Here is a 14,524-nt window from a genome sequence, read left to right as displayed (position 1 = left end):
CTATGGCCCGTGGTGGACCTCGGCGTTGGTTTTGGATAGAGCCATATTGCCGTGCACGGTATACTTTAACCACGTGGTACGCCAACAGTTTAATAACTTAGTCATTTAGTAAATGCTTCCACAGTTGGCCTGAAAGCCAATGATCAAGTTTTTTTTTTTTTTTGCCATCCGCTTGCTCAGTTCCTGCATTACGACAAGGACTGTACTGTATTCCGCATCTTCCAACACGCTTTATATACCTTCCACTGTTAGTGCTGCCGCCTGTCCTCTATCAGTAGTTATTGCACGTTGACGTCGAACGCCGGCCGGTGTGGCCGAGCGGTTCTAGGCGCTTCAATCTGGAACTGCGCGACCGCTACGGTCGCAGGTTCGAATCCTGCTTCGGGCATGGATGTGCGTGATGTACTTAGGTTAGTTAGGTTTAAGTAGTTCTAAGTTCTAGGGGACTGATGGTCTCAGATGTTAAGTCCCATAGTGCTCAGAGCCATATTTTGACGTCGAACATAGATCGTGGTTACATGAATGTGACTGGACCGTGTATGAGGCAATATACTATTCACTAGATATTTGTTGGCACTAAGGAGGATACGATTTATGAACTACAGGTGAATATGCTGTCGTTATTCGAAATGAGTCTATTGTGTATGGACAGTTGGCTTGTCGCTCGTGCCTTTCCGCCTGCTGTGCATCAACCTGAATCCATGTTGCTGTGCGTGTGGCTAGGGCGGAGTAGACAATACATGTGTCCTCGGAGTCTTTTGCAACGGCATACATGAATAAAACGTCCTCGGTATTCCAGCCGCGTCAATTCGAATAAAATCCTCGAGCTTTCGATGGCCATCTCCGCCATCGTCGTCAGGAGTTCACTGACTGCCGGGGCTGTTACGGCAGCGAATCAGATCGATCCAATGTGGCGAGCGCACGTAAGTCGACCCGGGCAGCTAGCGGAGCCATTGCCCGTGGCAGCACCGGTGACAACAGGTGGCGCCAGGGGCAGGCGCCACGTTTGAAACTGCCGCTCCCGCGTCGCGCATCTGTCTCTGCTTTCTTTCGATGTCCAACGCCCGTCCCCATGCCCTTCTGAGTGTGTATTCCTGGTCTCTGTTGAAATTGTTGAAACCAACACACACTGATCGGTACTTGAAGGCCAATAGTTTCCACCACCCCATACACAAGAAAGCTGTCCTGAACACGTTGGTTCATAGAGCCAAGATTATCTCTGACGACGACAACCTACAGTCTGAGCTGCAGAACTTAAAAGGCGTTTTCGGGCAAAATGGATACAGCAAAAGAGACATCGCAAAAGCTTTCAAGGGCCGCCGACGAAAGACAACTGGTGAATCAGTAGAAGAGGCCAAACGGTCTGTATTCCTACCATACTGTGGAGCAACTAGCAGGAAGTTAGGACGTCCGCTGCAGAAACATGGACTAAGACCAGTGTTCCGGCCCGCCCCCAAGACACGAGATATGTTGCGCCCTGTTAAAGACGACATTGCCCTTCGAGTGTCCGGTGTGTATGGTCTACCCTGTGAATGTGGCAGCATGTACATTGGACAGACAATTCGCACGGTTGCGGAGCGTTGTGGCTCTGAGCGCTATGGGACATAACTTCTAAGGTCATCAGTCCCATAGAACTTAGAACGAATTAAACCTAACTAACCTAAGGATATCACACACATCCATGCCCGAGGCAGGATTCGAACCTGCGATCGTAGCAGTCGCGCGGTTCCAGACTGTAGCGCCTAGAACCGCTCGGCCACCGCGGCCGGCACGGAGCGTTGTACTGAGCACAAGCGTCATATAAAACAAAGGGAGCTTGACAAGTCGGCCCTAGTGGAGCATTGCCTAGAAAACGGACATAAAATACAGTTCGAAAATACAAAAGTGTTGGCTCATGCGTCTACATATTGGGACTCCGTTATAAGGGAAGCTGCCGAGATTCGCTTAAACAACAACAATTTCAACAGAGACCAGGGATACACACTGAGCAGGGAATGGGGACTGGCGTTGGACATCGAAAGAAAGCAGAGGCAGATGCGCGACGCGGGAGCGGCAGTTTCAAACATGGCGCCTGCCCCTGGCGCCACCTGACGTCACCGGTGCTGCCACGGGCAATAGTTCCGCTAGCTGCCTGGGATCGATCTGATTGGCTGCTGATGATGTCATCATGCCTATATAAGCGAGAGACCGTAACAGCCCCGGCAGTCAGTGAACTCCTGACGACGATGGCGGAGATGGCCATCGAAAGCTCGAGGATTTTATTCGAATTGACACGGCTGGAAAACCGGGAAAGTTTTATTTAGACAAGACATGTACAACAGGTGTAGGTGGTACACTTGCTGGCTGTTGTATCCAAAATGTGAAAAGAGGTGGGGCAGGCGCCAAAAATTGGCGGTTGGCTGGGAGTAGCTTCCGCTGCTATTACATCGTGATCGGTGGGTAGTGGCGGGATGGCAGCTGACGTATGGGTAGCATATTTCCTTGCAGTAACAGTAGCATTGTTAGTTTTTACCTTCCAATGTAACAGTTTCTTGGAAGCTTAGGTCCAACTCCCTTCATTTTCTGTTTATTTCCATTGTTATATCAGAATAACATAATAGCTCCCAAAATACTTAAATGAGTTATTCACAACGATACCGGTTCACAATAGTACTTCACAATCCATAGCAAGTCCAGGGCACTCCACATCAGAGATAGCTGAGACAGTATCCTGAGTTCCACAGTGTACCTAGTGCGTGCGGTCACTAATCACAAGTACGAGCAAAGGCAGGCGTGGGACTAGCTGCACTACGCTGTTTCAGTGGACTTTATACCGTCCAGGTAGTCCGGGAATACGGCGTGTGGTGGCGCCAGGGGCCCGAGTGGAGACTCGCTTCCATCTCGCGACACCGGCCCTCTAGTGGTCATCTCGAAATGGACTACGTGGCCGGTCGGCAAATCTACACACATCAAAAAATGTTTTACATCACCTCGGTTGCGAGTGTTCCGGAACCTGTACAGGTAATTGGAATAGAGATCACCATAAACATCATTTCCGCCCTTTTTATTGCTCGTGAAAACCACACATTGCTTGATGTATTACCATACAGCGAGACCTTTAGAGGTGGTGATTCAGATTGCTGTACACACCGGTACCTCTAATACGCAGTAGCACGTCCTCTTGCATTGATGCATGCCTGTATTCGTCGTGGCATACCATCCGCAAGTTCATCAAGGCACTGTTGGTCCAGATCGTTCCACTTCTCAACGGCATTTTGGCGTTGATCCCTCAGAGTGGTTGGTGGGTTACGTCGTTCATAAACAGCCCTTTTCAAACTACACCAGGCATTTTCGATAGGGTTCATGTCTGGAGAACATGGTGTCCATCCTAGTCGAGCGATGTCGTTATACTGAAGGAAGTCATTCACAAGATGTGGACGATGGGGGCATGAATTGTCGTCCATGAAGACGAATGCCTCATCAATATGCTGCCGATATGGTTGCACTATCGGTCGGAGGATGGTATTCACGTATCGTACAGCCGTTACGGCGCCTTCCATGACCACCAGCAGCGTACGTCGGCCCCACATAATGCTACCCCAAAACAGCAGGGAATCTCCAACTTACTGCAATCGCTGGACAGTTTGTCTAAGGCGTTCAGTCTGATCGGGTTGCATCCAAACACGTCTCCGACGACTATCTGGTTGAAAGCATGTGCGACACTCATCGGTGAAGAGAACGTGTTGCCAATCCTAAGCGGTCCATTCGGCATGTTTGTGGGCCCACCTGTACCGCGCTGCATGGTGTCGTGGTTGCAAAGATGGACCTCGCCTTGGACGTCGGGTGTGAGGTTGCGCACCATTCAGCCTATTGCACACAGTTTGAGTCGTAACACGACGTCCTGTGGCTGCACGAAAGCCGTTATTCAACATGATGGTGTTACTGTCAGGGCTCCTCCGAGCCATAATCCGTAGGTAGCGGTCATCCGCTGCAGTAGTAGCCTTTGGGCGGCCTGAGAGAGGTATGTCATCGACAGTTCCTTTCTCTGTGTATCTCCTCCATGTCCAAACAATATCGCTTTCGTTCACTCCGAGACGCCTGGACACTTCCCTTGTTGAGAGCCCATCCTGGCGCAAAGTACACTCCTGGAAATTGAAATAAGAACACCGTGAATTCATTGTCCCAGGAAGGGGAAACTTAAATGACACATTCCTGGGGTCAGATACATCACATGATCACACTGACAGAACCACAGGCACATAGACACAGGCAACAGAGCATGCACAATGTCGGCACTAGTACAGTGTATATCCACCTTTCGCAGCAATGCAGGTTGCTATTCTCCCATGGAGACGATCGTAGAGATGCTGGATGTAGTCCTGTGGAACGGCTTGCCATGCCATTTCCACCTGGCGCCTCAGTTGGACCAGCGTTCGTGCTGGACGTGCAGACCGCGTGAGACGACGCTTCATCCAGTCCCAAACATGCTCAATGGGGGACAGATCCGGAGATCTTGCTGGCCAGGGTAGTTGACTTACACCTTCTAGAGCACGTTGGGTGGCACGGGATACATGCGGACGTGCATTGTCCTGTTGGAACAGCAAGTTCCCTTGCCGGTCTAGGAATGGTAGAACGATGGGTTCGATGACGGTTTGGATGTACCGTGCACTATTCAGTGTCCCCTCGACGATCACCAGTGGTGTACGGCCAGTGTAGGAGATCGCTCCCCACACCATGATGCCGGGTGTTGGCCCTGTGTGCCTCGGTCGTATGCAGTCCTGATTGTGGCGCTCACCTGCACGGCGCCAAACACGCATACGACCATCATTGGCACCAAGGCAGAAGCGACTCTCTTCGCTGAAGACGACACGTCTCCATTCGTCCCTCCATTCACGCCTGTCGCGACACCACTGGAGGCGGGCTGCACGATGTTGGGGCGTGAGCGGAAGACGGCCTAACGGTGTGCGGGACCGTAGCCCAGCTTCATGGAGACGGTTGCGAATGGTCCTCGCCGATACCCCAGGAGCAACAGTGTCCCTAATTTGCTGGGAAGTGGCGGTGCGGTCCCCTACGGCACTGCGTAGGATCCTACGGTCTTGGCGTGCATCCGTGCGTCGCTGCGGTCCGGTCCCAGGTCGACGGCCACGTGCACCTTCCGCCGACCACTGGCGACAACACCGATGTACTGTGGAGACCTCACGCCCCACGTGTTGAGCAATTCGGCGGTACGTCCACCCGGCCTCCCGCATGCCCACTATACGCCCTCGCTCAAAGTCCGTCAACTGCACATACGGTTCACGTCCACGCTCTCGCGGCTTGCTACCAGTGTTAAAGACTGCGATGGAGCTCCGTATGCCACGGCAAACTGGCTGACACTGACGGCGGCGGTGCACAAATGCTGCGCAGCTAGCGCCATTCGACGGCCAACACCGCGGTTCCTGGTGTGTCCGTTGTGCCGTGCGCGTGATCATTGCTTGTACAGCCCTCTCGCAGTGTCCGGAGCAAGTATGGTGGGTCTGACACACCGGTGTCAATGTGTTCTTTTTTCCATTTCCAGGAGTGTAACAATGCGGACGCGATAGAACCACGGCACTGACCGTCTAGACATGGTTGAACTACAGACAAAACTAGCCGTGTACGTCCTTCCTGGTGGAATGACTGGAACTGATCGACTGTCGGATCCGCTCCGTCTAACAGTCGCTGCTCATGCATGGTTGTTTACATCTTTGGGCGGTTTTAGTGACATCTCTGAACAGTCAAAGGGACTGTGTCTGTGACACAATATCCACAGTCAACGTCTATCTTCAGGAGTTCTATTAACCGGGGTGATGCAAAACTTTTTTTGATGTGTGTATATCCCCGGTCGGCGTGTGTTCTCTTTGCAGCTGCGCGGTTGGCGAGTTGACGTCCGGCACTGTCGGGCGATGGCTGAGTGATGGCGGATCCACACCCCTCGTCTTGGGAATTATGGGCACATTTTGTCTGTAACCTTGTGGTGAGCACAGCAGTGAATGTGTGTCTCCATCACGCTCACATTCAGTACGCTTACTAGGCCTTCCACACCAAAAACATCTACACTTACTATGGCACTGATTACTTACGTGTCTAAATCTTAGACAGTAGAGACATTGAAAGACGGATGGAACAAATGGCTTCACCCGGCATCTTACTCCATCGTTAGAAATTTAGTCTGGTCGTTTCTGGGAGTTCACTGTTATTAAACATACTGCGTAAGTAAATTCCAAGATTTCTTTTTCGGACAAAGTAGCGGCCACATCTTGAATCTTACCCTGACCTGGCTCCATGATACACGCAATGTAAACCTCCGTATTATTATTTTGAAAATTCTGACTGCGAATTAAAGCGTTTGGAGCTTTACCAGAGCAAGGTTATACATTCACACGATTGCGATCTGACAGTATAATCTTCCATATTACCCACCCTTGCTATAAAAGTTCCACTTCTGTGATTTTGTCATAAAAAGTTGGTTACTGTTTAATTCAACCACTCTAAGCCCTTCCAAGTAAACAGGATACTCTTGATCACAGGGTGAATTCCATTATTTGCGATGATGTATTGTTAGTTTGAGCTGTTTCACTATAGAAGAATTTTTTTCTAAAGGTATGAGTTGTCTTTCTTTCGAAGACGTAGATTAGGATATTTTGAATTGTCTCATTTTTTCAAAAACATTCTCATCCTTTTCTGTTTCTTTTTCATCCAGGATAATGATGTTGACATCAGGGTGTCCGCCTCTCATACTGCACGATAAAATTTTGTGGTAAGTTTCTATGGGACCAGACTGCTGAGGTCACCGGACCCTCGGCTTACATACTATTTAATGTAACTTAAACTACAAAGAATCCTGTTGGAGGAACATCCGCAACTGAGCATTATACCAGAGGCTGACAATAACGCTTCAGTTGCAAAGTTCTTTTATTATCACACGACCGGTTTTGGGCTCTTATACCCCCATCTTCAGGTGTCGTAACTTGGTGCTGTGACTGTGTACAAGGCACCTTATACACGTCCACCGCGGCGCTTGGGAGTCACAGGACCAAGCTACGACACCTGAAGATTGGGTTATAAGAGCCCGAAACCGGTCGTGTGATAATAAAAGAACTTTGCAACTGAAGTGGTATTTTCAACCTTTGGTAACTTAAACTAACTTACGCTAAGGACAAGACACACACACACCCATGCCCGAGGGAGGACTCGAATATCCGAGGGGGGTAGCCGCGCGAACCGTGGCAAGGCGCCATAGACCTTGTGGCTATTGCAAGATGATGTGGTGGATGGATACTCAGCTAATCTGAAAAGAAGCCTCTGAAACAAAGCCAAATGATAAGGTTTCAGTGGAAGAACATAACAAAGTACTTCATGAAATACATTGTCAAAGAAATGCATCACCCATAACGAATTCCTCTAATGAAGTAGGATCAATTATTCCTGCTTCCAGTTCTGATGGGAACAGAAGAGATATTTATACTGTTGCATGTGAGTCAGAAAGCAGAATTTTAAAGCTTACCCTTAACCAGTTTCCTCTGCCTGAAAACGAGAAGAAACATATTCAACATCTCGATAAAAATATCATTCCAATGTATTATTACAATTTTATCATGAAGACGTTCTCATTATTATTTGAATATCTGAAATGTTCGTTATGATTCCATCATTTTAGTGTATCATAACTGTTCGCAGTACTTAAAGTGCACAATGTCACTGCACTTAGTTCTGTCGTTGTTACTTGATCATTATCGCTCTTCAATCTAATATCATTCGAACTGACGCCATCGGCACCAGCGATTGGTCGTTAACTTTGCAGAGAAAAACATAGCTTTTTCTGTCTCTACGACACACCGAGTACACCGGAAAGCTGAACTTTTCACATTAGCGGAGCACTGCACTTCCACGTCCGTGCTCTCCGGAGATGCACAGTGGATTGAGTTTACCGTTATTTTCGTTTATTTATTTTACTTTTTGCAAGTACCAGAACTCCATTTCCTTCGGTGAGTTTGTCCTATTTACTACAGTGGACCTCGTACGCGCTACTGCTTCCACATGAAAAGAAGGCAAAATTTCAGTTTGTCAGGAAACATTTATGTTTCAATATGGTACCTCAAATATATGCATGAAATGATTTTTATGCAGCCAACAGAAAGAATCTCCAATTTTATAATTCGCATCAGTTTTCAGACAAACTAAGCATTTACGTTTCATGACATTTGCTAAATCCAGCACCATGTTCTGAAGTATTATCGACACATGAAGCAGAATATCAGGAAAACGTTAATAAAGGAGAAAATTATTGTAGTGAGTCAAGTAACATTAGTAATACCCCGCGTAAACGGTAGTAATAAATAAGTCAGTGCTCTTATTCGGTAAAGCGTCACTGAAAAGTGATTTTCTGGTATCTGAGAACATTCACTTTTAGGACGTGAGACAAGAGCCGGCCTAAGTGGCCGAGCGGTTCTAGGCGCTATAGTCTAGAACCACGCGACCGCTACTGTCGCAGGTTCGAATCCTGCCTCGGACATGGATGTGTGTGATTTCCTTAGGTTAGTTAGGTTTAAGTATTTCTAAGTTCTAGGATACTGATGACCTCAGTTGTTAAGTCCCATAGTGCTCAGAGCCATTTGAACCATTTAACAGGAGACAGGAAGTTCACCAAATCTCTTAGGCTAGCAGCAATGAAAACATCAGAAAAGTGAACAAAGACCTGTGTTGTTGGAATTAGTGCAGCCACTCCTTTTCTCAATGTCTGTGACAGCAAAACAGCTCTTAAGCTGTTCGTATTTTCTTCATTGATTTTGAACACATATTAACAACATTTTATAACTAATGTCTATGCAATTGTACACTACATTACAACTGAAGTTTTGCTCTCCGTACACCAACTATTAACGCTTTGATAAAACCAGCACTCATTCGCCAACACTAGTCGTGCTGTCTATCACAAATTTTTAAACAAATTGAACTAAGTTTGAGTTAAATCGTGTTTCAGATGAAAAAAATGTACCTTTGAGTGCCTGAAATTTGTGGCCAAAATTTTTTTTTCAGTCACGTAGGTAAAAGTACATAGTACTGTAGTTTTTCGATGGAGATAAATATTTCCGTGAACCGAGAGTTTCCTACTTCCCCTTAAATGCTAAATACGAACGAAAATCGAAATCTGCGTGTACTCCATCTAGCATTAGTTCTCTTTCGTAACCGAGGCTGTCAGTATTAAAACATTCGAGTGAAAATAGTGGGCAGCGTATATTTTTGTGTTTGCAGTACAACTCTTTCAAGGCAAGTGTTCAATATACTTTTGTATTTCATGAGCGGGAAAACCTAAAAGTGTTGTGTTACTTAAACAGAAGTTCCTAACATGAAAAGGTAGACCAAGCAAGTAATATTTCATCAATTTCTGTCCATATTTCCACGAGAAAAATATGGTGTTTCAAAATAAATACACAGTATTTACTGCGTTGTAACATTTATTACATTCAACTTGTGAAAAAAGTCATGGAATGAGGACGTTGGCATATACGAGTACATACAACGGTAGTAACACTTACTTAAGGTATAAAAATACAATGCTTTGGCGGAACTGTGATTTGTGCTGAGGTGATTCATGTGAAAAGGTTTACAGCGTGATTATGGCCACACGACGGGAACTAACCTTTAAAAGCGGAATGGTAGTTGGAGCTAGAAGCAGGCCACGTTCCATTTCGGAAATCGCTGGAGAATTCACTATTCCGAGATCCACAGTGTCAAGAGTGTGCCGAGAATACCAAATTTCAGGCATTATGTCTCACCACCAACAACACATGGCCGATAGCCTTCACTTAACGACCGAGAGCAGCGGCATTTGCGTGGAGTTGTCAGTGCTAACATACAAGCAACACTGCTTGAAATCATCGCCGAAATCAATATGGGACGTGCGACGAACTTATCGGTTAGAAAAGTGCGGCAAAAACTTTCGTTAATGGGCTAGGGCAGCAGATGACTGAATCGAGTGCCTTTACTAACCGCACCACATCGCCTGCAGCGTGACCATATCGGTTAGACCCTTGACGACTGTAATATCCTGACCTGGTCAGACGAGTCCCAATTTCAGTTGGTAAGAGATGACTGTAGGGTTCACATGAAGCCATGGAATCAGGTTGTCAACAAGGCACTGTACAAGCTAGTGGTAGCTCAATAATGTTGTGGGCCGTGTCTATATGAAATGGACTGTGTCCTCTCAACTGCTCCGATTATTACCTGTATATGATTATGTTCGGCTGCTTGTAGGCCATCCACAGCCATTCATCGACTTTTCTGTTATGGATGACAATGCGCCATGTCAGTGGGCCACAATTCTTCGCGATTGGTTGGAAGAACATCCTGAGTAATTCGAACGAATGATTTGGCCACCCATCGAATATTTATGGAACGTAATCGATTGGTCGGTGCGTGCACAGAATTCTTCAGCGGTAACACTTTCGCAATTACGGACAGTTATAGAGGTAGCATGTCCCAATATTTCTGCATAGGACTTCCAATGACTTGTTGAGTCCATCTCACGTCGAGTTGTTGCACCATGCAGGGCAAAAAGAGAGCCTACACGATATTAGGAGCATCGCATGACTTTTGTCACTTCACTGTATATCAGATGAGAGCCACTCTAACAGTTTTCCTTACAAGTGTTTAGTGTGAGCACCATTCTTCAAAGATAGCGTCGACAGGGGAGTTTTTCGCAGACTTTGATCAGTGCGTCTAGAATAATTGTTGCAACAATAGTGTTTCTAAAGTAGATCAGTTGGTAGTGGAGGTACATGGCGTCAGATCGTGGGTGAACCTGGAGGTTACGCAAAACCGGCTGTGTCATCAGGTCCCTTGCGGCCAATCTAGCGGTCGGGTAGAACGTCGTTTAACCAATGGCGAACTTAGTTATCACAGAGTGGCGACTGCCAAATAATGTTTTGTGACTTAGTTTCTTCCAGTTGAGAAATGAACGACAGTTATAATGCATCAAGATAAGAAACACCAGTTATAAATGCTTCACCGAAAAAGAAAGGCCCATAAAGTTGCTGTCGGGATGTGGCACTGAAAACATTCAGTTTAAGGTAGTCTCTTTGCAATGTACCATCTCGTGGGGATTTGCAGGCCACCAGTTGCACATACGAGTATTGTATGTGTTCACATTTCTGCTTAAGTGAAATGTCGATCCATCAGTGAAGACGAGACGATCCAGAAACTTTTCACTGTCGTCCAACAACATTTCGTTTGCAAACTTGACACGCAAACTGTAGTCCGTAGACTTCAGAGCTTGCAAGAAGGAAATACTTCTAAGCGTCTCCTTAAAAGTCTCCACACGAATGTCACTGGAATTAATATTCACGACTGGTCTTCCAAACTGTTTTTTAGGGGCTACTCATGAAAAACTCTCACGTTATTCAGTCACTCTTGGTCGTTTGATACTCTTCCCTTTGGTCACAGATATACAGAGAAAACTGTTTGAGATGCTCTTTCATTTAATGTATTATTTAGTCTGTAATTGGAGGCTGAATGTCATACATACTACAAGACATTTAAACCCATATACTCATTTTACTCTTATTATCAGATTCAAAGAAATTCCCTCAAACGGAAGACAACTACCATCTGCTCGGTAACGATGTCATTCCTTAATTTCAGTCTGTAATTTATTGACTATCTCTGTTTCCATCGGTTGATCGAGTTGTTGGTTTCAATATAACGACGTCCTGCGTGGTCTATATCATGCATGGTCTAAGATTTGAAGAAGTAAGATACCCAACAAACATAATCTGAAAACTGCACACCAAATGTTCTCTTCGGAGCAATAGTGTGAATGTCAATGAACTTCCAGGGATTATATATGTGGTATCTGTTCTTTCTGATAATGGTCAAAAAAACAGACAGCACAAATATAATTAAGGTTATGATGGTCAAAGATCCATTCAGTGCAGAAGCACAGTAGGATCGAACTCACGAGACTCGGGGACACGCCGCTAATAATGAGTCTAATGAGCAGGGTCTCTGTATCAGTAGTGTGTGGTTTAAGTTGAAAATTTGGGTCTGACGGAAGACGTGCTAGGGTAGTTGTGGTGACGACTGTTCTGGGTGGTACACTGCTCAGCGCATCTGCCTAGTAAGCAGGAGACCCAGTTCGAATCCCTATTGATGTAAATCAGTGTCCACTGGTAGCTAATGTCTTAAATTTCTTTGCGTCTCGTTTCAGTGGATTATTGTCAGTCCAACATACGTAATTTATGGAGCCTTACGAATACCTTCCCTGTCTGACAAACTTCCGTTCTAGCCAGCCATTCACTGCACGAACTCTGTCGTTACTAGGTAGCTTCAAGCGTGTCCAAGGCGAGAATCTCGGAACCTTTGTTGTTCAGGTTGAATACTGATGACGTGGCAGACAATATCAGTAGAAACCGCAGCCTTGATGAAGCTATTTATAATGAACTACTGTCTGAAGAGAGCTCTACCAATATTAAGTCAGATCTTGAAAATATTCCAAAGTGTAGCAAAGATTGTCAGGTTGTTTCAAATGGTCGGAAATGTAAAATTCTGCTCTTTACAAAACGAAAGACAATAGTACCCTGTGACTACGACATCAAAGATTCTGAACTGGTTGCATCCAGTTCATATAGAACCTTGGTGTAGTAATTTGCAAGAATATGAAACTGAATTATCATATAAAGTAACTCCTAGGGAAAGTAGGTGGTAGACTTTGAGTTATAATAGGATACTGGGAAAAAGCCATCAGTCCACAAGTTTTTTTAAAAGCACTCGTGTATCCCCTTTCGAACTATTGCTCAAGCTATGGAACCGAAACCAAGTAGGACTAACAGGCAATAAATCTTAAGAAGTTGCAAGATCTAATATTAAGTGAGGACTCTTGAGAGAGATTCTTCATCCCCATACGTATCGCCTCCGTAGGGACTGTGAACACACCATTAGAGGTATTCAAATAGTTCATATATCCATTGACAGCAGCACAAAAATTATCCAATGACTGATCAAGTTAATGTAAGACCAGCTGAATACCCAGGGTTGCCCAGGAATGTACATGTTTCAGTTCCATTAGTCCACCTCCTTCTTCCCCCTCTCTCTGTCCATCTCCTTCTACCCACTCTCTCTGTCCACCACCCCTACTCCTTGCCAGTCTCCTTCTGCGTTCTCTGTTCATCTGCTACATCCCCTCCTCTATTCATTTGCGCCTTCCCAAACGAAATCCATCTCCTCCATCTATCTCTTCCTCATCTTCTTCCCCCTCTGTCCATCTCCTTCTTCCCCTATCTCTACCCATCTCCTCCTACCCCTCTCTCTGTCCACCTCCTCATCCACCTCTGTACACCTTCTATTTCCCTCCCTCTCAGTCCATCTCGTTTCTACCTTTGTCCATTTGTTCCACACCATCTTTCTGCCCATCTTTTTCCCCCTTTTCGCTGTCCATCTGCTCCTCTCTCCTTCATCTCTTCCTCCATCAGCTGCAGATTTATGCGTTAGAAATCTTTGAAACACTGATGTGGTGTTAGTTGCTGACACTGCAAGCATTAAGCCTTGGTACAGCATCCCCCTCCCTTTGCAAAGGGGTGCAGATGCCAAAGCTTTTATCGACATCCATGAATGAGGCAGATTCTGTGTTGGCAACCGGAGCGCTTGGAGGATGATGTACACATCCATTAGTGCCCGTCTTGACATGAGCTATTGAAGGCCCATCCGATGAGCTAGCTGCAGGCAGCAGTTGAGACGATGCAATGGTTTCTAGGGTGGAGATAGTGGCTGGCTGTCTCTGGAGCCAAAGAAAGTGGCAATTCCTTGGTGTCAAGGGAAGAATCTTGGTTACATCATAATATGCTGACATGTTTGCGACACAGTGTGACATTTGAGGTGTCGCCTTGGCTGTGGCCCTGCCAAGTAATTTGAAGATTAATTCCAGAAACCAGGGTTTGTGTCCCTTAGTAAAAACAGGGAACATACTGGTCTTTACGAGAATACTGGTAATAGCTACACTGCTGACAAGGGGTTCTGGAAAGCACGAACGTTGAGTCTGATGAGACTGGTTATGCACTTTACCAGCAGGAGACGAGATGTACTGTGCAATTGACCTGTAGGAATCCAAAAAAAGAATGAGGGCTCATCCAGAAGATGGTGATGGCGATGTTTAGATATCTGAATTTTAAAGTGTGGGTAAACTACTAGTCCATTTTAGGAGAGTGGAAGGGTCCTGTGTGAATTAGGGCTATGCCATTCCTCTCTTAGAAAGCATAGAATTCGGCAGATGCGGATTAGGGACCATTTACACACACAGCGGGGTCAGGCAGACCCCTAGTGGAATGATTTGAATAGTCTGACTGGTTAATGTGGCAGACATGAGGGAAACGTATGACTACCTGCTGCCCATATCTATTACAATGAGCCAAGTGTCGGCTAAGAACGTTCCTACAAATGCCAAATGAATGCTGGGCCAAGGACTGGAAGAGTCTGGAAGAAATTGCATGGAGGACCAGCCCACTTCCTCTGGCAGGTGGTGCTAAATGATACC

This window comes from Schistocerca serialis, chromosome 2 (assembly GCF_023864345.2).
Source record: "Schistocerca serialis cubense isolate TAMUIC-IGC-003099 chromosome 2, iqSchSeri2.2, whole genome shotgun sequence".
Taxonomy (NCBI): Eukaryota; Metazoa; Arthropoda; class Insecta; order Orthoptera; family Acrididae; genus Schistocerca; species Schistocerca serialis.
The sequence above is the reverse complement of the archived record's forward strand: the minus strand, read 5'-3'. Positions refer to the sequence as shown.